Source organism: Bufo gargarizans, chromosome 4 (genome assembly GCF_014858855.1).
Source record: "Bufo gargarizans isolate SCDJY-AF-19 chromosome 4, ASM1485885v1, whole genome shotgun sequence".
Taxonomy (NCBI): Eukaryota; Metazoa; Chordata; class Amphibia; order Anura; family Bufonidae; genus Bufo; species Bufo gargarizans.
Window position 1 is genome coordinate 362145936 of NC_058083.1, and position 21717 is coordinate 362167652.

At 45.3% G+C, this 21717-nt stretch overlaps 1 pseudogene; it reads right to left on the reverse strand.

Moving 5' to 3' along the window:
• LOC122935435 overlaps positions 1-21717 on the reverse strand; it is a 178709-nt pseudogene that overhangs the window by 91669 nt on the left and 65323 nt on the right.

The window sequence follows — 21717 nt, forward strand, 5'->3', positions numbered from 1 at the left end:
CTTGGCCCAGTCTTGACGTTTCAGCTTGTGTGTCTTGTTTAGTGGTGGTCGTCTTTCAGCCTTTCTTACCTTGGCCATGTCTCTGAGTATTGCACACCTTGTGCTTTTGGGCACTCCAGTGATGTTGCAGCTCTGAAATATGGCCAAACTGGTGGCAAGTGGCATGTTGGCAGCTGCACGCTTGACTTTTCTCAGTTCATGGGCAGTTATTTTGCGCCTTGGTTTTTCCACACGTTTCTTGCGACCCTGTTGTCTATTTTGAATGAAACGCTTGATTGTTCGATGATCACGCTTCAGAAGCTTTGCAATTTTAAGAGTGCTGCATCCCTCTGCAAGATATCTCACTATTTTTGACTTTTCTGAGCCTGTCAAGTCCTTCTTTTGACCCATTTTGCCAAAGGAAAGGAAGTTGCCTAATAATTATGCACACCTGATATAGGGTGTTGATGTTATTAGACCACACCCCTTCTCATTACAGAGATGCACATCACCTAATATGCTTAATTGGTAGTAGGCTTTCGAGCCTATACAGCTTGGAGTAAGACAACATGCATAAAGAGGATGATGTGGTCAAAATATTAATTTGCCTAATAATTCTGCACTCCCTGTATAGTGGAGAGAGAGTGCCTGGCTATCAAGTGGGAACTCGAGTTTCTCCTCTACTATTTGTTGGGAAGAAAGTAGGTGCCTGGAATTATCGTGGATGGAAAGTATGTGTCACCGAGGTTCCTGGCCTGGGTGAAGTAATTGCTAGTATTTTATGTTTCAGCAGCAACTATTGCTAATGGACAACTAAAGATTTAGCATGGCATTTATAGCTGATCCAGGACAGCTTTTACTGGGAGTAGTCAAAGTGCTGGGTGGGTGACTACTCCCCATGTTCCAGGCCGGGTTTTGCCAGGCATAGCCAGCCAGCACTGCCAGGTGTGAGGATTTACCTTCCTCTGACAGTGGAGCTCAGGAGTCTCTGTGCTGTGAACGGAGGGTTGTGCTGGGATTTGAGGTTTGAGCCGCCTATGGACTTTATGAGGCTGAACGGCTAACGTGGTGTGAATTAACACGCAGGAGAAAAGGTGACTTTTATTGTTTATGGACTTTCCTTGTGTGTGAACAAACACCAAGCCATCTGCGTTTTGTGATACACCTTATCTGCATTTTGTTATACACCAATGTATGAATAAATACTGCTATTTGATTCAAGAACTGTGTATCCCCACAGGGTCATTATTAGAGGAAGTCCAGGCAGCATACTGAAGGTAGGGCTGGCTTGGTGCTGTAGCCCAAGGACAGAATGTGTCAGCTTTTGATGACCACCACAAAGTGACAGCTTCTGGGGAGGTATTTTGTGCTGCACTGTGTTATTATTGACCTTGTTAACATGTATTGGCCCCATCTAATTGTGTTGCCTGACCTTCTGTCAATTTAGAATCACCTACAACATTGGGGCCATTTTTAGATGATTTCTTCCAGGGCCACTTTAAGTCCCCAGTCCACCCCTGGATACTGATGACCTATCCTCTGGATAGTATAAAACTCCCAGAAAGCTCTTTAAGAATTACCACTGCAGCCTATGGGAGTTTCATTATGTTTCTATGGGGCCCCTTCTGTGGCAGGGTTCCATAAATGCAATTATTGTGGTAGCGCCAAATCCTTTAGAGGGCTTGAATATAGCACAACAAACTATGTTGAGATTGGCGGCTGTTAGGGCCCCAGGAGTGCAGGACTCTCGAGTAAAAGCTGCCTTAGATGCCATGGTCACAACTGACCATATAGCTAAGCTAGAGAGGGTTCAGAAAAGGACAACTAAAGTAATATCTGGAATGGGTGGGGGACTAATAGTACCCATAAAGATGATCAAAATTAGGGTTATTTAGCTTAGAAGACTGAGGGGCTATCTATTAACTATTATGGAAGCATTCATTAGTATGCAGGAGGCACAGGGAGCAGTGAGTGCAGCACTGCTACCGCTTGCAGTACTCGCCACTCCCTGGTCTTCTTGGGGCCCACTTGGCACTGTCCTGACTGTGAACAGCCTCAGGACGTAGCGCACGCTATAACCTGAGGCTGTGCAATGTCGGATCACAGTGCAGCACGGGCAGAGAGAAAACCAGGAACCTGTAAGTGCAGCTGGATGTGCATAGTGGAAAATGTCTGATTTTCATTTTTTACATCATATAGTACATACCAAAGCTACAACCAGCCAGATAATCTCCCCATTCAATGCTCTGCTAGATTGATATCAAGCTGGCAGCTCAAAGGGAGTGTCTTTTCTGCTGTAGCTAAGGGGGCATGTGCATGCTCTCCCTATCCACTCAGGAGGCAGTTGAAAGATGAAACTGAGCATGTGCGGCCAGCTCAGTGAGCAGGTCAAAGAAATAAGAAAAAAACGAATGGCAGGTGGCGCTATACAGATGCATTTATTGAATAACTCACTAACAATGTAAAAATTTTCATTACATGGAAATACAAAAGAATTCAGATCCAGATCCTGGTCAGAAAACTGTAGACTACCTAATATGTCTACTTTTCTCTTTTTCCCTATTTTAAAAAATTTTTTTTTTTTTTCTTTATTTTGGAAAAAGGACACTTATTTTTTTTACAAACCGGATCCTCAAAAAGTTGGGACACTATACAACTGAATGCAATGATGTGGAGGTGCCAACTTCTAATATTTTTTTCAGAATAGAACATAAATCACAGAACAAAAGTTTAAACTGAGAAAATGTACCATTTTAAGGGAGAAATATGTCAAATCAGAATTTCATGGTGTCAACAAATCCCCAAAAAGTTGGGACATCTCCCCTTCTTCTTACAACACTCAACAGACGTCTGGGGACCGAGGAGACCAGTTTCTCAAGTTTAGAAATAGGAATGCTCTCCCATTCTTGTCTAATATAGGCCTCTAACTGTTCAATCGTACCTGCACCTTCCTCTTTATGATGCGCCAAATGTTCTCTATAGGTGAAAGATCTGGACTGCAGACTGGCCATTTCAGTACCCGGATCCTTCTCCTAAACAGCCATGATGTTGTGATTGATGCAGAATGTGGTCTGGCATTATCTTGTTGAAAAATGCAGGGTCACGCCCGCCGTGCGGCAGTTCATGAAATCCTTCACCTGATAGACCGTGTTGTTCGGTTCTCCAGTGAAGGACTTGCCTTGTGAGAGGCTACCACAGGGCGTGATCTACCTGGTAACATGCGTATGCGGACTCCGATACATAGGAAAAACGTTCAGAGAACTACGCAAGCGCATGGGAGAACATCTAGGGGACATTCGTAATAACAAGGACACCCCCATAGCACGCCACGTACAGATGGCACATGACGGACGCACCTCGGCCATTACGTTCATGGCCATGGAACGGGTGCATAAACCCACACGAGGGGTAGACTGGAACAGGCTCATCTTACAGAGGGAGTGTTGGTGGACCTTCACCTTGAACACAGTCACCCCTCAGGGCCTAAATGAACAAATCAACTTCACATGTTTCCTCTAAATACCAATAGTTCCTATCGTACTCCTGATACCAGTTAATCCTGGCCATTTAAACCCTGTACACCAGGTCTAAATAGGGGAACAATGGATAGGCACTACCACGTCCCCCTTAAAATATGAGGGACGGTAGGGTTATGATCTAACTAGACTAAAGAGCGTGGTTCTGCTCCCCCCCCCCCCCCCCCCCGTTCCCTTCTTAGTGTCACTTCTCCCATCTAATAATGATTGGGTTAATTAGTCCCTCGGATTCTATTCTTTCTCTAAAGTAGGGAGACTAATCTGACTCTGAATATATGCATACTATAGGAGTGGATATGCATATTATCTTAAAGGTCTTATGGTATTGTAGCCTGACAGGACACTCATTTACCTAGGACTTCCTGGCTTCACTGCGCTCCCATCACGTGACCCCCGCGACGTCAAGACATCTCAGTGACGTGGGTGGACTATCGCGGTCACGTGATGCGGAAGCACATCGGTGCGTTCCACCTCGGCCTGTGAGACGCAAGAAATAGTCGCTGCGCATGCGCAAACGCGACGTTTCTGGTCACGTGACTGCGTGACAGGCGCGTCTACCGTGACGTCACATGAAGGCGCCGGGGGCCCGTTTGAGGAACACACATGGCCCCACAGCCCTTTAAAAGGGGCGTTTATCGCCACAACAGATGCCGGTCACTCCACCACTGAAGACACCACCACCCTGGGTCTCAGCCTTCTGGTGGGAAATAAGCTACACGCCTGACCGCTGCCACACAATAAGTAAGTAACTACCCTCCGTGGCACCATATGGGCTGCAGGCATATCTATGATGTTACACTTGACTTATTATTCTCTGTTTTTGATATTATTCTTAGACTCAGCTACTAACTGACTATAGCTACTGCCCCGTGTCCCCTGATGAATCCTGGGGCAAATCTTTTTGAAGAAACGCGTCGGGACACTTAAGTATTCCTCTCACTTTAACCACTTCGGTGGTCATTTTCTGTGGCGGGGTTACACTTTGTGATATATATTGGTGTTTTTTGCTCCTCTGGACATTTTTTCCCTTCCAAATGCACTAGGGCCTGATAGGGCTACCTACATAGGTTAAGAGCTCCTGTCTGGGCCACCCCTTGCGGGGCATTTTTGGACCCCGTCCTGAGGATATATGTTATAGGGTGGACTAGGCCAAGCAGGGACTGACTAGGGCTAGTCATTGTCATCCGACATTGCTGTGCCTAACCTGCTACCTATGGTCGTGTCCACCTCTGTCTCACACCATATGTAAAATACTGGTTTCCATCCATATACCAGTCTATTTATGTATCAGTCTTACTTGTTGTCTGTCTGTAGGGGCCGTCTTTTTTAACTCCTATGAATTAATAAAAACAATATTTTAATAGTTACTGCCCCCTTAGTTTATTGATCTTGTTCACTGAGCAGTAATCAGGGAGACACTCCTGTCTTCTCCTGACTGACCCTCTTTTTTTCGTAATTATACTACAGGGGAATGTCAGGATTCCTGAGTACAGGTTTAGATAAGAATATATGGGTATCAGAGGCTAGCGTGGTTTTCTCTGAGCAAACCTTTGTTCAGAAAAAATACACACCTACTCTGAATGGCGCTTTTTCCGAACTTACCCGTCTTTATAGGGAACAAATCAGCTCTTGGTGGGAGGTACAGGGCCTGGAGCACTATATTAAACAGGGAATAGTGCCCAGGGGTCTGCATATCACTCTGTCCCCGGCACACCGTATCAGGAATCCGGAATTCCTGAAGAGCTGGGAGAGAGAAGCAACATCGAGTTCCCTGAGACTTATGCAGCTTCTCCTAGATGAGGAGAAGCAGGTCTTGGGTAGAGTAGAAAATAATCTCAACGAACAGATTGAGATCGCCAAGAAATTTCAGTCTGAACCAGAGTTCGCAACCAAGGAGGTCCAGCTTCAAAACGCGGTGGAGAGGTTTCAATACCAACTCAAAGACCGCAAACACAAGCAATTCAATAGAGATTCCCAGGACTTCCGGGATAATAGGGCTTATCAATTTCTGACCAATCCACCAATCACGCAGAACACAGATATCTCCTCCACGGACACTGAGGTATCCGACGGGGAAAGAGAGGGACTCCCTAGGAATCGGGGGCGAGGACGGGGGTCGAACAGGTCTAGGGGACGTAATTATCGCCCAAGACAGAACGCACAAACCCCCCCCAAAATCTCCAGACACCAGCATCAGACTCCCCTTTTTTAGATCAGGGGGCACACTACTACCCCCTGAGGAATCGGAAGATTCTGTCATAGATGTTATACCGGTGACTGTAGCTCCTCACCCCAACGACAAACGGATAATTAACCTCTCTTCTCGTACTCTCTCTCAAGTAGAACTGAAACTGTTGGGACGCGGACTATCATTTGTCCCTACCAACAAGTTTGATGCGTTTAGGTGGACAAGGGACCTCCACCTCTTTGCACGGAAATTAAAGTGGCATAAGTTCCACAAGCTCAGGGACAAGAGAGAGAGCCGAGAACTGAGTGTTCCCTTGGACATCCTGTAGGATGTACACCTCCTTTACAACCTAGACCAAGCCCCACCGAACGCCGAAGGGCTAGGTCCATTTACAGCCCTCAAAAAGAAAAACACCCGAATGCCCCCGATGGGTGAGGTATCATGTGTTGATGTCGTCCTGCGACAGGTCACTACTGATCTGTCCACTATACATCACATCCCACAAAAATTCAACTGCAGTAGGGAAGAGAGGATGGCGATTGCTGATCTTGAAAGGGATAAAGACATCATCATAAAGCCCTCAGACAAAGGGGGCAACATTGTAGTAATGAACAGACCGGCCTATCGGAGTATGTGTCTCGCAGTCCTGGAGGATGAGATGGGATAGGAGATACTCCCCAGCAACCCCACGGCTGCACTACAGGGGACTGTGAGACACATCCTGGATAGAGCTAAAAAAGCCTCCCTCATCAGTGGAGAGGAATATGAATTCTTATATCCACTCCACCCGGTCACGGCCACATTTTATTGTCTGCCAAAAGTCCACAAGGAGACAACCCCCATTAGGGGACGTCCAATCGTCTCTGGGGTAGGGAGTCTGTCCCAAAACTGTGGCATCTACGTGGACAGGGTGCTACGCCCCTTTGTGTCATCCCTGCCGTCCTACATCAGGGACACGGGGGATCTACTAGGAAAACTTGAGGACATATGTATTGAGCCACACTGGTTTCTGGCCTCTGTGGATGTGGAGGCCCTGTACTCCTCCATCCCCCACGAGCGCGGCTTGGAGGCAAGCAGCCATTTTCTAAAAACCCGGGGTCAACAATTTGTGGAGCACAATTCCTTCACTCTCGAACTATTGAGGTTCATATTGGTGAGCAACTTTTTTCTGTTTGATGGATCTGTGTACCACCAGCTCAGGGGCACCGCGATGGGTAGCTCTTGTGCCCCATCGTACGCAAATCTGCTCCTGGGCTGGTGGGAGGAGTCGTGGTATTTGCCGAACCGGCACGATGGTTCTCGGACATGGTCGCTCTCTGGTCCCGCTACATCGACGATATTTTCGTGTTGTGGAGCGGACCGGAGAGCGACTTTGAAAGGTTCATCTCCGAGTTGAACATTAACGATTTCAACCTGAGGTTTACCTCGGTGATCATGGAGGATCGCCTCCCCTTCCTAGATGTGGTGATTTGCAGGGATGGGAGAGGTGGCCTTAGCACCTCCATCTACCGTAAACCCACATCTACCAACTCTCTCCTCAGGTGGGACAGCTGCCACCCTGTGCCCCTCAAGAGAGGAATCCCGACCGGACAGTACCTCAGGTTGAAACGCAACTGTTCAGAGCCCGGGGATTTCAGACGCCAGGCGAGGGACCTTAGAACAAGATTCCAGGAGAGGGGGTACCCTGATAGGACCCTTCGCCTGGCGTATGAAAAGACCAAATTACGGACACGGACAGAACTTCTCCACCCCGTAACCAGCAAGGAGAGCGAACCTCAAGGTACTGTCCGGTTGATAGGAACATTTGATGCCGCAGCCTCCCAAGTTAGGAGGATCCTGTCACGACATTGGAAGACACTCCTAATGGACCCTGACCTCACAGATGTCCTGGGCCCTAGTGTCTCACTAACGTTCCGAAGAGGCAATAATTTGCGAGACAGGCTAGTACACAGCCACCTTGCCCCGACGACTAAGCCACGGACATGGTTGAATGCACCCGTGATAGGATGCCACAGATGTGGACATTGCAGCTTCTGTGGTAGCCTCTCACAAGGCAAGTTCTTCACTGGAGAACCGAACAACACGGTCTATCAGGTGAAGGATTTCATGAACTGCCGCACGGCGGACGTGATCTACCTGGTAACATGCGTATGCGGACTCCTATACATAGGAAAAACGTTCAGAGAACTACGCAAGCGCATGGGAGAACATCTAGGGGACATTCGTAATAACAAGGACACCCCCATAGCACGCCACGTACAGATGGCACATGACGGACGCACCTCGGCCATTACGTTCATGGCCATCGAACGGGTGCATAAACCCACACGAGGGGGAGACTGGAACAGGCTCATCTTACAGAGGGAGTGTTGGTGGACCTTCACCTTGAACACAGTCACCCCTCAGGGCCTAAATGAACAAATCAACTTCACATGTTTCCTCTAAATACCAATAGTTCCTATCGTACTCCTGATACCAGTTAATCCTGGCCATTTAAACCCTGTACACCAGGTCTAAATAGGGGAACAATGGATAGGCACTACCACGTCCCCCTTAAAATATGAGGGACGGTGGGGTTATGATCTAACTAGACTAAAGAGCGTGGTTCTGCTCCCCCCCCCCGTTCCCTTCTTAGTGTCACTTCTCCCATCTAATAATGATTGGGTTAATTAGTCCCTCGGATTCTATTCTTTCTCTAAAGTAGGGAGACTAATCTGACTCTGAATATATGCATACTATAGGAGTGGATATGCATATTATCTTAAAGGTCTTATGGTATTGTAGCCTGACAGGACACTCATTTACCTAGGACTTCCTGGCTTCACTGCGCTCCCATCACGTGACCCCCGCGACGTCAAGACATCTCAGTGACGTGGGCGGACTATCGCGGTCACGTGATGCGGAAGCACATCGGTGCGTTCCACCTCGGCCTGTGAGACGCAAGAAATAGTCGCTGCGCATGCGCAAACGCGACGTTTCTGGTCACGTGACTGCGTGACAGGCGCGTCTACCGTGACGTCACATGAAGGCGCCGGGGGCCCGTTTGAGGAACACACATGGCCCCACAGCCCTTTAAAAGGGGCGTTTATCGCCACAACAGATGCCGGTCACTCCACCACTGAAGACACCACCACCCTGGGTCTCAGCCTTCTGGTGGGAAATAAGCTACACGCCTGACCGCTGCCACACAATAAGTAAGTAACTACCCTCCGTGGCACCATATGGGCTGCAGGCATATCTATGATGTTACACTTGACTTATTATTCTCTGTTTTTGATATTATTCTTAGACTCAGCTACTAACTGACTATAGCTACTGCCCCGTGTCCCCTGATGAATCCTGGGGCAAATCTTTTTGAAGAAACGCGTCGGGACACTTAAGTATTCCTCTCACTTTAACCACTTCGGTGGTCATTTTCTGTGGCGGGGTTACACTTTGTGATATATATTGGTGTTTTTTGCTCCTCTGGACATTTTTTCCCTTCCAAATGCACTAGGGCCTGATAGGGCTACCTACATAGGTTAAGAGCTCCTGTCTGGGCCACCCCTTGCGGGGCATTTTTGGACCCCGTCCTGAGGATATATGTTATAGGGTGGACTAGGCCAAGCAGGGACTGACTAGGGCTAGTCATTGTCATCCGACATTGCTGTGCCTAACCTGCTACCTATGGTCGTGTCCACCTCTGTCTCACATCATATGTAAAATACTGGTTTCCATCCATATACCAGTCTATTTATGTATCAGTCTTACTTGTTGTCTGTCTGTAGGGGCCGTCTTTTTTAACTCCTATGAATTAATAAAAACAATATTTTAATAGTTACTGCCCCCTTAGTTTATTGATCTTGTTCACTGAGCAGTAATCAGGGAGACACTCCTGTCTTCTCCTGACTGACCCTCTTTTTTTCGGAATTGGTGATCCTCTACCCATCTTGGCTTCAGAGAGACACTGCCACTCTGAGAAGCTCTTTTTATAACCAATCATGTTGCCAATTGACCTAATTAGTGTTAATTGGTCTTCCAGCTCTTCGTTATGCTCAAATTTACTTTTTCCAGCCTCTTATTGCTACTTGTCCCAACTTTTTGGGGATTTGTTGACACCGTGAAAATTTTAATCAACATATTTTTCCTTTAAAACGATATTGACTCGGATTAAACTTTTGATTTGTCATCTACGTTCTATTACAAATAAAATATTGACATTTGCCATCTCCACATCATTGCATTCAGTTTTTATTCACAATTTGTTTAGTGTCCCAACTTTTTTGGAATCCGGTTTGTACTTGAAACTTTTAACTCTTTTTGTAAAACTTTATTTTTTTACATCTTTTTTAATTTCAATTTTTTGTCCCACTCTGGGACTTCAAATTTGGGGTCTGACCCCCTTTACAATGCATTACAATACTTTTGTATTGTAATGCATTGGCTGTAATTGTATTACTGAATGTAATACACTTAGGCCTCTTTCCCCACCCGGGTGCAATGCTTGAGGTGAATGCATTGCAACCGCACTAAATCTGGACCATCACTTGTGCGTTGTGTGAAAATCGCAGCAAGCTCTATATTGTGCGTTTTTCACGCAACCCAGGCACCATACAAGTAAATGGGGTTGGGTGAAAATTGCAAGCATCCGCAAGCAAGTGCAGATGTGGTGCGATTTTCATGCATGGTTGCTATGAGACGATCGGGATGGGGACCCGATCTTTATTATTTTCCCTTATAACATGGTTATAAGGGAAAGTAATAGCATTCTTAATACAGAATGCTAAGTAAATTAGGGATGGTGGGGTTAAAAAATACAAAAAAATTATTAAACTCACCTCATCCACTTGTTCGCGCAGCCCGGCTTATCTTCTTTCTTCTTCTTTGAGGACCTGGGAGGAAAAGGACCTTCGGTGACGTCACCACACTCATCACATGGTCCATCACCATGGCGATGGACCATGTGACGGACCATGTGATGAGCACAGTGACGTCACCAAAGGTCCTTCTTCTTCCAGGTCCTCAAAGAAAAAGAAGAAGAAGAAAGAAGACAAGCCGGGCTGTGCAGACTAGTGGATGAGGTGAGTTTAATTATTTATTTTTATTTTTTAACCCTATCATCCCTAATTTACTTAGCATTCTGTATTAAGAATGTACTCTGTAAGCAGAGTCTGCTTTCCTGCGCATAGATGCCCAATGACATAGGTAGGTTTAGATTAGGACCTGCCTGACAGACCACCTTGGCGAGGGTAGGTGGGCACAGATGTGTTTTGATCAAAATATATTGGTAAGAGTCTCCGATTTTATTATATCAGAATGAGGGCTTAGTCCATATATAATGCTTGCATCTATTGTGCAGAAATAGACATCTGCATATTTATTTATCAGTCGTGCAGGATGTTTTTATCAGTTTTTTTCTGTGATTTTTGTTTAGATTGGTCGCGGTTAGCCAGAGACCTACTCCACACTAATGAGGGCCAACACTCTGAAACAGCTGTCTGTGGATGGATAACTGGTTTAGATCTTCACCTGTCACATCCTTAACCCCTTAAGGACCCTTGACGTACATGTACGTCACAGCTGGACGTGACTTAAGGACCAGCGACGTGCATGTACGGCACAAGGTCCGCCGGGTGCTGGGAGGGAATCACGGGGTAATCAGGGTGCCATGGCTGCTCTTACCAACAGGCATCCATGCACCACCCCCCTGCAGCTCCTAGCGCTGCGATAGGCCGGTCAATGAAGACCGGCACATTGCAGCGCCGGAAGCAGTATGAAGCTGCGGTGGGGGTTGGGGGGGAGGGGGGGAGTTACCAGTGCTGAACTGGTCAGCACCGGTCTCCTCTGAGGTGAGGCAGGGGACACTAGTGTTTGTCGTCCCCTGCCAGCGCTGCAATTGGTTGGAACAATGCTCCAGCCAATGGCAGCGCTATAGCTACACAGGAAAGGGCAGAACCTCCCTGCATGCAGCCATTCTAGCTGGTGACTGCATGCAGAGAGGTTCTGTGTTTTTCTGTGCTGCTTGTGGCTTGCTGGGACTTGTGGTGCACCACCACTGCAATTTTTACTTTTCCTGCTGAAAGAAGAAAAGAAGCAGAACATCTGGAATTGCTGCACTGATTTTTTTTTTTTCATTTGCAGCTGTTCCAGATCCCTAAACCACCCTCCGTCCCTGTCCCTTCCCGCTTTTTTGGATCATTTTTATTTTTACAATTTTCCAGCTCTTTCTGCATGCGAGCTGTGACCCCCAAGTACTATTCAGTGCATACCTGCCTGATCAGCACCTGCAGATTGTTCTTTTTGCATTTTTTTTCACATCTGTGTTGATTTTATTGCCAATTTTTTCCTTTTTTTTGGGTTCAAGAAGAAGAAATTGTAGTTAGGTCTTTATATAAATATATAGACCACTGTAGTGAATTTTTATGCTACATATTTTGCACACACGCATGATCTGTGTGTGCTGCAGAGCATCGATTAGTAGTGTGCTCATTTACATCTGCACATTTTCGAGTTTTTTATTTTTTGTGGGGAAAAAAACCTGCAGTTAGTTTTATATATGTGTATATATATATATATATATATATATAAATTTTGCACGAACGCACCATCTGCGTGCGTGCATTTTGAAGACCACTGTAGTGAATTTTTATACTACAGATTTTGCACACACGCATTTTGTGTGAAAAAAGACCTGCAGTTAGTGTTAGTTAGTTAGATATATAAGTATATATATATATATATATATATATATATATATATATACACATTTCAGTTAGTGTCAGTTTAGAATTTTGCATTAATGCACCATCTGTGTACATGCATTTTGCAACAACTGAGTACTGATCAGTAGTGTCCATTACTGATCGCGTCTGCTCAGTTTGCACTGCAAGTTTTTTGTGTGCAGAAAATACTTTTTTTTTTCCATTTTTATTTTTCTTCTAAATTGAGTTTCAAGTTTATTACAAGCCAATTCACGGGTGAAAACACAACATACACACCCCTCACAATAAATAACAATTTCATACATCACACCCCAATAAAATAAAAATGGCCCGTCCGTCCCAACAAGTATACTCAGCTGAAGAGGCATACGCCATGCTTGCCTACGATACTGAGTCTGCCACTGAGGGAGAAGAGGATGCCACTTTCCTCTACCCCCTCAAGATCATCATCCGCTGATGAGGGACCCTCTAGAAGGTGCCCCAGACTAGCAGCGATTATCATTGCTAAATTCTCAATTTTGTGGGCAACTCCATGGAGTATTAATTTAATTTGATCCATAAAGAACCCTGCAGTTTTACCACCTTATATCTCTGATTTAGTCTGCATAGCTTACAGATCCACTTTTCACCAACCACTACAAATTCATTTCTGTGAAACACCTGTTAGGTCAAAAGTACCAATTTCACCACTTAAAATGTCCGTACTGGGTGCTCTTTCCAAAATGGGGTCACATCTTGGCATTTTTTTTTATTTCTGGGGACCTCAGGATTTTTTTTAAAGCGACATGGCACCTAAAATCAATGTCTGCCAATTTAGGTCAGCAAAATCCATATTTTGCTGTTTGACTCTTGAGCCCTGCTGTGCGCCCATACATATTTTTTTGAGCACATATGGGGTGTTGCCGTATTCGGGAGAAATGGGGAACAAAATGTGGGGGTGCTCTCCAAAAGCATTATGGTGCACCTTCCACTCTGAAGCCTGCTGTACGCCCATACATCAGTTTTTGAGCACATATGGGGTGTTTCTGTAAGCTTCAGATTCAGGGTAAAATATTTTGAGTTTTGTTTGGTTGTTAACCCTTGATGTGTTGCAGAAAAAAAATAGATTAAAATTTAAAATCTGCTAAAAAAAAAGTGAAATTTTGAAATTTCATTCCCATTTTCCTTTAATTCTTGTGGGGCACCTAAAGGGTTAACAAAGTTAGCCAAATCAGTTTTGAATAGCTTGAGGGGTGTAGTTTCTAAAATGCGGTGATTTGGGGGGGAGCTTGCCGATGGCGGAGTGAGCAGAACACTGTCTGAGCTCCTGAGCACCACCGGCATTTACAGCTTCATATAGCATCCAGAAGCCTGCAGATCTTTCATGGGTCGCAAAAGGGGCACAGCTGGCACCCCTGCACCCGCATTGCGAGAATCGGGGGACATTACGAAGTTCCTTTGCCCGACCAGCCAGCCTGAAAACCTGAGCTCCGGCGCCACTACCTCCAAGATGGCGGAGCAGGCGCGGGAATCGAGCGCCTCCACCCCTCTGACTAGAGGGAAGACCGCGGCCCTCATCTCCAGGAACCAGGGGGATCATCTCACCGGAGGACCTCCGGTTTCTTATGCAGCAGCGGCGGCAGCGGTGAGTCCTACCTTGGGGTCCGTCCCTTCATCGCCAGCCTCCAGGGATTCAGAGGCCTATTCAGGCCCACAGCTCTCCCACCGCAGCTCCCCTGCCCTGTCGGCTGCCTCCAGCAGATCGCCCACTACCCTCCCCCATGAGGATGACTGGGACTGGAAGCTTCACTTAAAATCCCTTCCCACTACCGCTGAGGTAGATTCTCTGCTCAGCAGGATGGAAGCATCCCACAAACAAGATATTGCGGCCTTGCACCAGGATATCAGGCATGTGGGGCAGAGGGTGGAGAACAAACAGGAGCAGATCTTTAATACCCTGGATTGTCACCGCGCAGTCATTAATGAGCACGCTGCTCAAATGCAGGACATTCTAACTCACATGGACGATATTGAAAACCACAATCGGAGAAACAACCTTCGAATAAGAGGGGTCCCTGAATCTGTAGAGGATTTGCCTACCTGGGCACAACGCCATTTTGCTGCAATATTGAAAATTGATCCGGACACGATCATTGAGATAGATCGGATACACCGAGCACTTGGCCCGAAATCAATGGACCTGAAACGTCCAAGGGACATTATTTGCCGTATTCACTTTTACAAGGAGAAGGAGTCCATCCTCAAAGCTGCCCGGGCTGCGGCTGGCCCTGAACTGGGCCCGAATACCATCCAGATCCTCCCAGACCTAGCACGCCGCACCTTACAACTTAGGAAGGCCCTGAAACCGCTTTTATCCACACTCAGGGACAATGAGATCCTGTATAGCTCTCGGCCAGGAGAAATGGGAAATCTGCTACGTTCAAATCTATTGAAGACCTCCCCAGATTTCTGGCTACACTGGATCTCCCCGCGGTGGAGCTGCCTGACGGGCCCAGACCCCTCATGGTACCGCCCATCAGTGATCGCGAAGAATGGCAAGAGGCGATTCCGAAACCGCAGAGGCACCCTAGACGCCATTCCAGACCGCCTATTTGAGCCTGATCGGCTTTCGCGGGACTTCACATATTATTCTAATACGCTAGTTCAGTGTATAGTATTCATGTTCTATTGTTTTATGCTATATGTTGTATATTTTTGATATTCCTATTTACATGTCGGGGGTCAGTGGGGCTGCTGCCCTGCTCTTGACCTCTCCTCCCCTCGTTAGGGGTATCGACACCTGGTGTCGAACGTGACTATAGTCACTTGCTAGTCTACCTCGGAGCCATAGTTTTTGGCTCTTTCTTATAGGAGGATTTTTTCTTTTCTTTGTTGTTTTAACTGCGTGTTGCTTGTGAGTCCTTGTCTCCTTCCTTTTGTTTGGATCCCCGTGTTCCCTTCCCTACTTAATCCTATCCAGTTTCCTCTTAGAGGTTGGTGAGATGTCCCCTCTCTCTTTTTGTACGTATAATGCCAGGGGCCTAAATAAACCAGAAAAACTTAGTCAAATTCTGTATGGCTTTCATCGGAAGCGGGTCATGTTTATTATTCAGGAGACCCACTTTAAGCTTGCCTCGGTTCCCAGGTGTGACCATGGGTACTACACGACTTGGTTTCATAGTCCTAACCCCATCAAAAAAGCAGGAGGTGTATCTATAGCCTTCCACAAATCTTTTCGGCCTACGATCTTGTCTACAGACATTGATAGTAGGGGGCGCTATGTATTCCTCAAACTGTCTGATGGTCCACGCGTGTACACAGTTGCTAATGTTTATTTTCCCAACCAATGGGCAGATTCCGTATGGCTCTAGGATTCTCAGGAAACTGGCTCGCTTTGCAGATGGCTCCTCTATCATCCTGGGTGGTGATCTGAATATGGTGATGGACCCGGATCTGGATTCTTCGTCTGATAGGTCTGCTATTTCTCCGGCATCCCTGCGTTCCTTTAGGGAAATCCTGTCCTCCCTCCGCCTTGTAGATCTCTGGAGGGTACTGCATCCGGGAGTCAGAGATTTCAGTTTTCATTCTTTGGCCCATAATAGTTACGCCAGACTAGACCACTTATTTATTTCGCAGTCTTTGCTAGAGGCGGATCCACTCAGCTCAATAGATGGCTTCCTTTGGTCTGATCACGCGCCTGTGTATGGCCTGCTGAGGTTTCAACAGACGCCCTCCCGGCCCTTCACGTGGAGATTGAATGATAATCTTCTTAATGACCTGCTGTGCATGTCAGACATTCGGAAGGCCATCTCTGAGTTTGCAGTTAACCACCAGACAGATTCCTCCCCCCGCCGATTAAATGGGAAGCCCTTAAGTGTGTGCTCAGGGGGATCTTCATATCCCATGGTGAAAAATCCGCAAAACTCGCCTCTCTACTTTTACAACTCGACGGGAAAGAGACCTCAAATAAATTGACCCCCCTGATCAGTTGAAAGCTGATATCTCGCTTCTTCGCCAGCAAATAATTCAAATTCTAGACCAAAGATCCTTATGTCTACGTGATAAGGTCAAATTTGGATTTTTTGAATATGGCGATAAAAGTGGGAAGTGGCTTGCTAGAGCTCTACATCCTAGACTACCCCAGACCCAGATTTCCTCACTTAACACTTCCAACAAGGGAATTGTCTATGCTCCGTCCGAAATCTCATCAGAATTCCGCACCTATTATAGCTCTCTCTATGACCTGAACACAGCGAGGGACCCAACGTCTGCTTCCTTTACACAAGGTACTAAAGATTATCAAGACCAATTCGGCCCTGAACGGATCCCTAACGTGGACTCTCTGGCGCTGGAAGATGACTTTTCAGCCCCAGAAATGGCCTTACCCCACGCTTTTATAAGATTCTTATGGAGGAGCTTTCTCCCTTATTACTTGACTCCTTTAATTCCATAGCAGCAAGAACCCCCTTCCCTCCCCAAACTTTACAGGCCCATATAACGGTTATACCCAAACCTGATAAAGATCCCTCTTATTGCTCCAATTATAGGCCTATTTATCTTTTGAACGTGGACCTAAAAGTGTACGCTAAATTACTAGCCTTGCGGTTACACCCCCACATCCCGAAGGGTATTCATCAGGAACAGGTGGGTTTTGTCCCAGGCAGGGAAGCTCGTGATAGTACCTTGAAGACCTTGGGCATCATAGCTAGAGCTAGAAATACTGGGTCTCCTCTGTGTTTACTTTCAGTGGACGCAGAGAAGGCCTTTGACAGGGTCAATTGGGGATTCTTAGCCTTAACCCTGGAGCGTATAGGACTCGGTTCTAAAATGATTAAGCGTATTTTGGCTCTCTATTCTTCTCCCTCAGCTCAGGTACGGGCCAATGGCCTTTTATCCACACCTTTTGCTATTAAGAATGGTACACGCCAGGGTTGCCTCTTATCCCCCTTCCTATATATCCTGACCATGGAATCCTTAGCTAATGCGCTGCGCAATAATCAAGCTATAAAGGGGGTGAGAGTTTTGCCGATGACCTACTTCTCTACCTGTCGGACCCCAGAATAGGCCTTCCTTCGGTCCTGCGGGAATTTGAGAGATTTGGGAGACTTAGTAACTTTAAAGTTAATATCCAGAAATCCGAAATCTTGAATATTTCGTTGTCACGCAGGGAAATTTCCCATGTTAAAGAAGGCTTCTCGTTTAAAGTAGCTTCTGACTCGATTCGCCATTTAGGCATTAACCTTCCTGCAAACCCTAATCTCCTCTTTAAACTGAACTACAAACCTTTATTTAGGAAGGTAGAGGCTTCTCTCCAGAAATGGTCCCCCCTGCAGATTTCTTGGTTTGGTAGAATTAATGCCCTAAAGATGGACATCTTACCCAAATTCCTCTACCTGTTTCAGACTGCCCCGTGTATTATACCAAATAGTTTTTTTGCCCAACTGCGGTCATTGGCTTCTAGGTTTATTTGGAATGGCACTAAGGCCAGGGTGAGTTACAGAGTTTTATCCAGAGCTAAGAGTATGGGGGGAGCTGGCCTACCCGACTTCCAGGCATATTTTAGAGCCTCCATCTCTAATTGTATTCTAGACCTTGTACACAAACGATCTCTGAAACTGTGGGTAGACATAGAACACACCCTTGAACCTCATATGGTACCTGGGATATTTTGGCTCCCTACAGCAACACAAAATAGCCTTCTACATACTCTTTGCTCTCCCCTACTCCAGATCCTGACTAAACTATGGGGTAAATTTGCCTCCAAAATCAAGTTAATTTCAGCACCGGGCCCTTTGACACACATTGGGGCTCACCCTGGCCTCCCCTCACAGATCAGGAATCTTTCATCCTTCCGCACAGTCCCCCCTCCCCGGATCCTAATTAGGGACATCTTTAACAGCTCGGGGCTCTTACCTCTCGAGGATCTATCACACATATTCCTAAATTCCCCGGGTCACTGGTTCCACTACTTTCAACTTCGTAGCTTCTTGGGCTCTCTGGCTCCCCGATCGCAGTTGTCTGCCCCTCTGACAAATTTTGAAAAGCTCTGTGTTGCCAATACAGGCCCAGATCATGGTATCTCTTTGATATATGGCCTGCTGGGTGCCGGAGGGGATGGGGACTTATCACTCGTTGAACAGATGAGAAGTGTTGGGTTTGCCTCTGGTTGGGAGAGTGAATTGACGTTCTCCCTGTCCTCTGAGCAATGGAATCACTCCCTCTTATTTACGCATAAATCATCCATGTCTTGTCGCTTACAGGAGTTGAATTATAAGATTCTTACTCGTTGGTATAGGACTCCGGTTAAGTTGCACCATTTCTATCCATCGGTTCCCAACACCTGTTGGCGTTGCCATACAGAGGTTGGTTCCATGCTGCACATCTGGTGGGACTGCCCTGGGGTCGCCCCTTTTTTGCAAGACGTTTTTGCTCTGTATAATGCACTTTACCGGTCTACTATATCTCCTTCCCCTTTGATTGCCTTGCTTTCTATATTTCCGGGCAGGATCAAACATGTCAAAAAGGGAGTACTTAAAACATTTGTCCTTTCTATGAGGAAGATCATACCACGTCAGTGGAGATCTTCGGACAGTTTGCAGAGAATTACGTGGATACGTGCCCTGGATGCCTTACTCAGGATGGAAGAAATGGAAGCTGAGGCCTTTAATCAAGTCCAAACATTTACACTAACCTGGGAACCCTGGAAACAATTTAGGAGCTCTTCTCGTTTTCAAACCTGGTTGGTCACAGGTGACTGTACCTGGTCTACTTGATATGCTGTCATGTCCTTTCCCCTACTCCCCCTACCCCACTCTCCACCCCCCCTCCCTTCCTAGTCTTTTGTGTTGTCGTATTTTGTTCTTGTCTGTCCTCCTGTCTCTACTAGGTTAACAATTTAGTCTGTTTAACTTAAGAGTTACATGTTAGTAGCCCTTTGTTTAACCTGCCATTATTGAGTAACTCAGGATTTGTCCTAAGTTCCTATTGCCTTCCCTTTTAGCAGTCAAGGTTCTTCATGTCACACTTTATGTACCAAGTATTGCTGAAATCTCTCCTTTAGCATTTATTTGATGGCAATTATATTCTCGGGTCCTCATTGTTGCGACCCAGAGAACTATGGTGGTCTCTGAATCCATCTATGCACCTTATTTATTTTTTTGTCTCGCATGGTCTTGGAATTGGAAATGGAGATATATTTTTCATACAATGTCTTGGTTGCTATGTATGATTGTTGTGTTCTTTTTCTATTTAATAAAAATAGATTCAACACTAAAATGCGGTGATTTATGGGTGGTTTCTAATATGTGAGCCCCACAAAGTGACCTCATAAATGAACTGGTCCCTAAAAAATTGGGTTTTGGAAATTTTCTTAAAAAGTTTTAAATTTGCTTCCAAACTTCTAAGCCTCTTAACGTCCCCAAAAAATAAAATGTAATTTTCAAAATGATCCAAACATGAAGTAGACATAGGGGAAATGCAAAGTAATAACCATTTTTGGAGGTACTGCTATTTATTTTAAAAGTAGAGAAATACAAATTTGGAAATTTACAAATTCTTCAAATTTTTTTGAAAATTTGGCATTTTATACATTTTTATAAATAAAAATGAAATATTTTTACTCGTTTACCAGTCATGAAGTTCAATGTGTGATGAGAAAACAATACTCAGAATGGCCTGGATAAGTAAAAGCATTTTAAAGTGACACACATCAGATTTGCTAAAAAATAGCCTGGTCCTTAACCCTTTCATGACCAAATTTTACGAATATGACATGTGTCACGTTGTTGTAATAGCTTTGGAACACTTATTTATCCAAGCCATTCTGAGATTGTTTTCTCGTGACACATTCTACTTCATGACAGTCATAAATTTGAGTCAATATATTTCACCTTTATTTATGAAAAAATCCCAAATTTACCAAAAATTTTGAAAAATTTGCAATTATTTTTTTTTAGGACATTAGAAGGCTTAGAAGTTTAGAAGCAATTCGTAAAATTTTTAAGAAAATTTCCAAAACCCACTTTTTAAGGACCAGCTCAGGTCTAAAGTCACTTTGTGGGGCTTACATAGTGGATACCCCCATAAATGACCCCATTGTAGAAACTACACCCCTCAAGTTACTCAAAACAGATCTGACAAACTTTGTTAACCCCTTAGGTGTTCCACAAGAATATAAAGAAAATGGAAATGAAATTTCAAAATTTCACTTTTTGGGCAGATTTTCCATTTTAGTAACATAGTACATAAGGCCGAAAAAAGACATTTGTCCATCCAGTTCGGCCTGTCATCCTGCAAGTTGATCCAGAGGAAGGCAAAAAAAACCTGTGAGGTAGAAGCCAATTTTCCTCACTTTAGGGGAATAAAAATTCCTTCCCGACTCCAATCAGGCAATCAGAATAAATCCCTGGATCAACGATCTCTCTCTAGTAGCTATAGCCTGTAATATTATTACGCTCCAGAAATACATCCAGGCCCCTCTTGAATTCCTTTATTGTACTCACCATCACCACCTCCGCAGGCAGAGGGTACTGTAGTTGCCCCATTCCAGTTATTACTTTAGTTGCCCTCCTCTGGACCCTCTCCAGCTCTGCTATGTCTGCTTTGTTCACTGGAGCCCAGAACTGTACACAGTACTCCATGTGTGGTCTGACTAATGATTTGTAAAGTGGTAGGACTATGTTCTCATCACAGGCATCTATGCCCCTTTTGATGCAACCCATTATCTTATTGGCCTTGGCAGCAGCTGCCTGACACTGGTTTTTGCAGCTTAGTTTGCTGTTTATTAAAATTCCTAGATCTTTTTCCATGTCAGTGTTACCAAGTGTTTTACCATTTAATAGTACGGGTGACTTGCATTATTCCTTCCCATGTGCATAACTTTACATTTGTCAGTGTTAAACCTCACCTGCCACTTATCTGCCCAAGCCTCCAATCTATCCAGATCGCTCTGTAGTAGTATACTGTCCTCTTCCGTGTTAATTACTTTACACGGTTTAGTGTCATCTGCGAAAATTGATATTTTACTATGCAAGCCTTCTACAAGATCATTAATAAATATATTGAAGAGAATAGGGCCCAATACTGACCCCTGAGGTACTCCACTAGTGACAGTGACCCAATCTGAGTATGTACCATTAATAACCACCCTCTGTTTTCTATCATTGAGCCAGTTACTTACCCACTTACAGACGTTTTCTCCCAGTCCGAGCATTCTCATTTTATATACTAACCTTTTATGCGGTACAGTGTCAAATGCTTTGGAGAAGTCCAGATACACGACATCCATTGATTCGCCACTGTCAAGTCTAGAACCTCCTCATAGAAACTGATTACA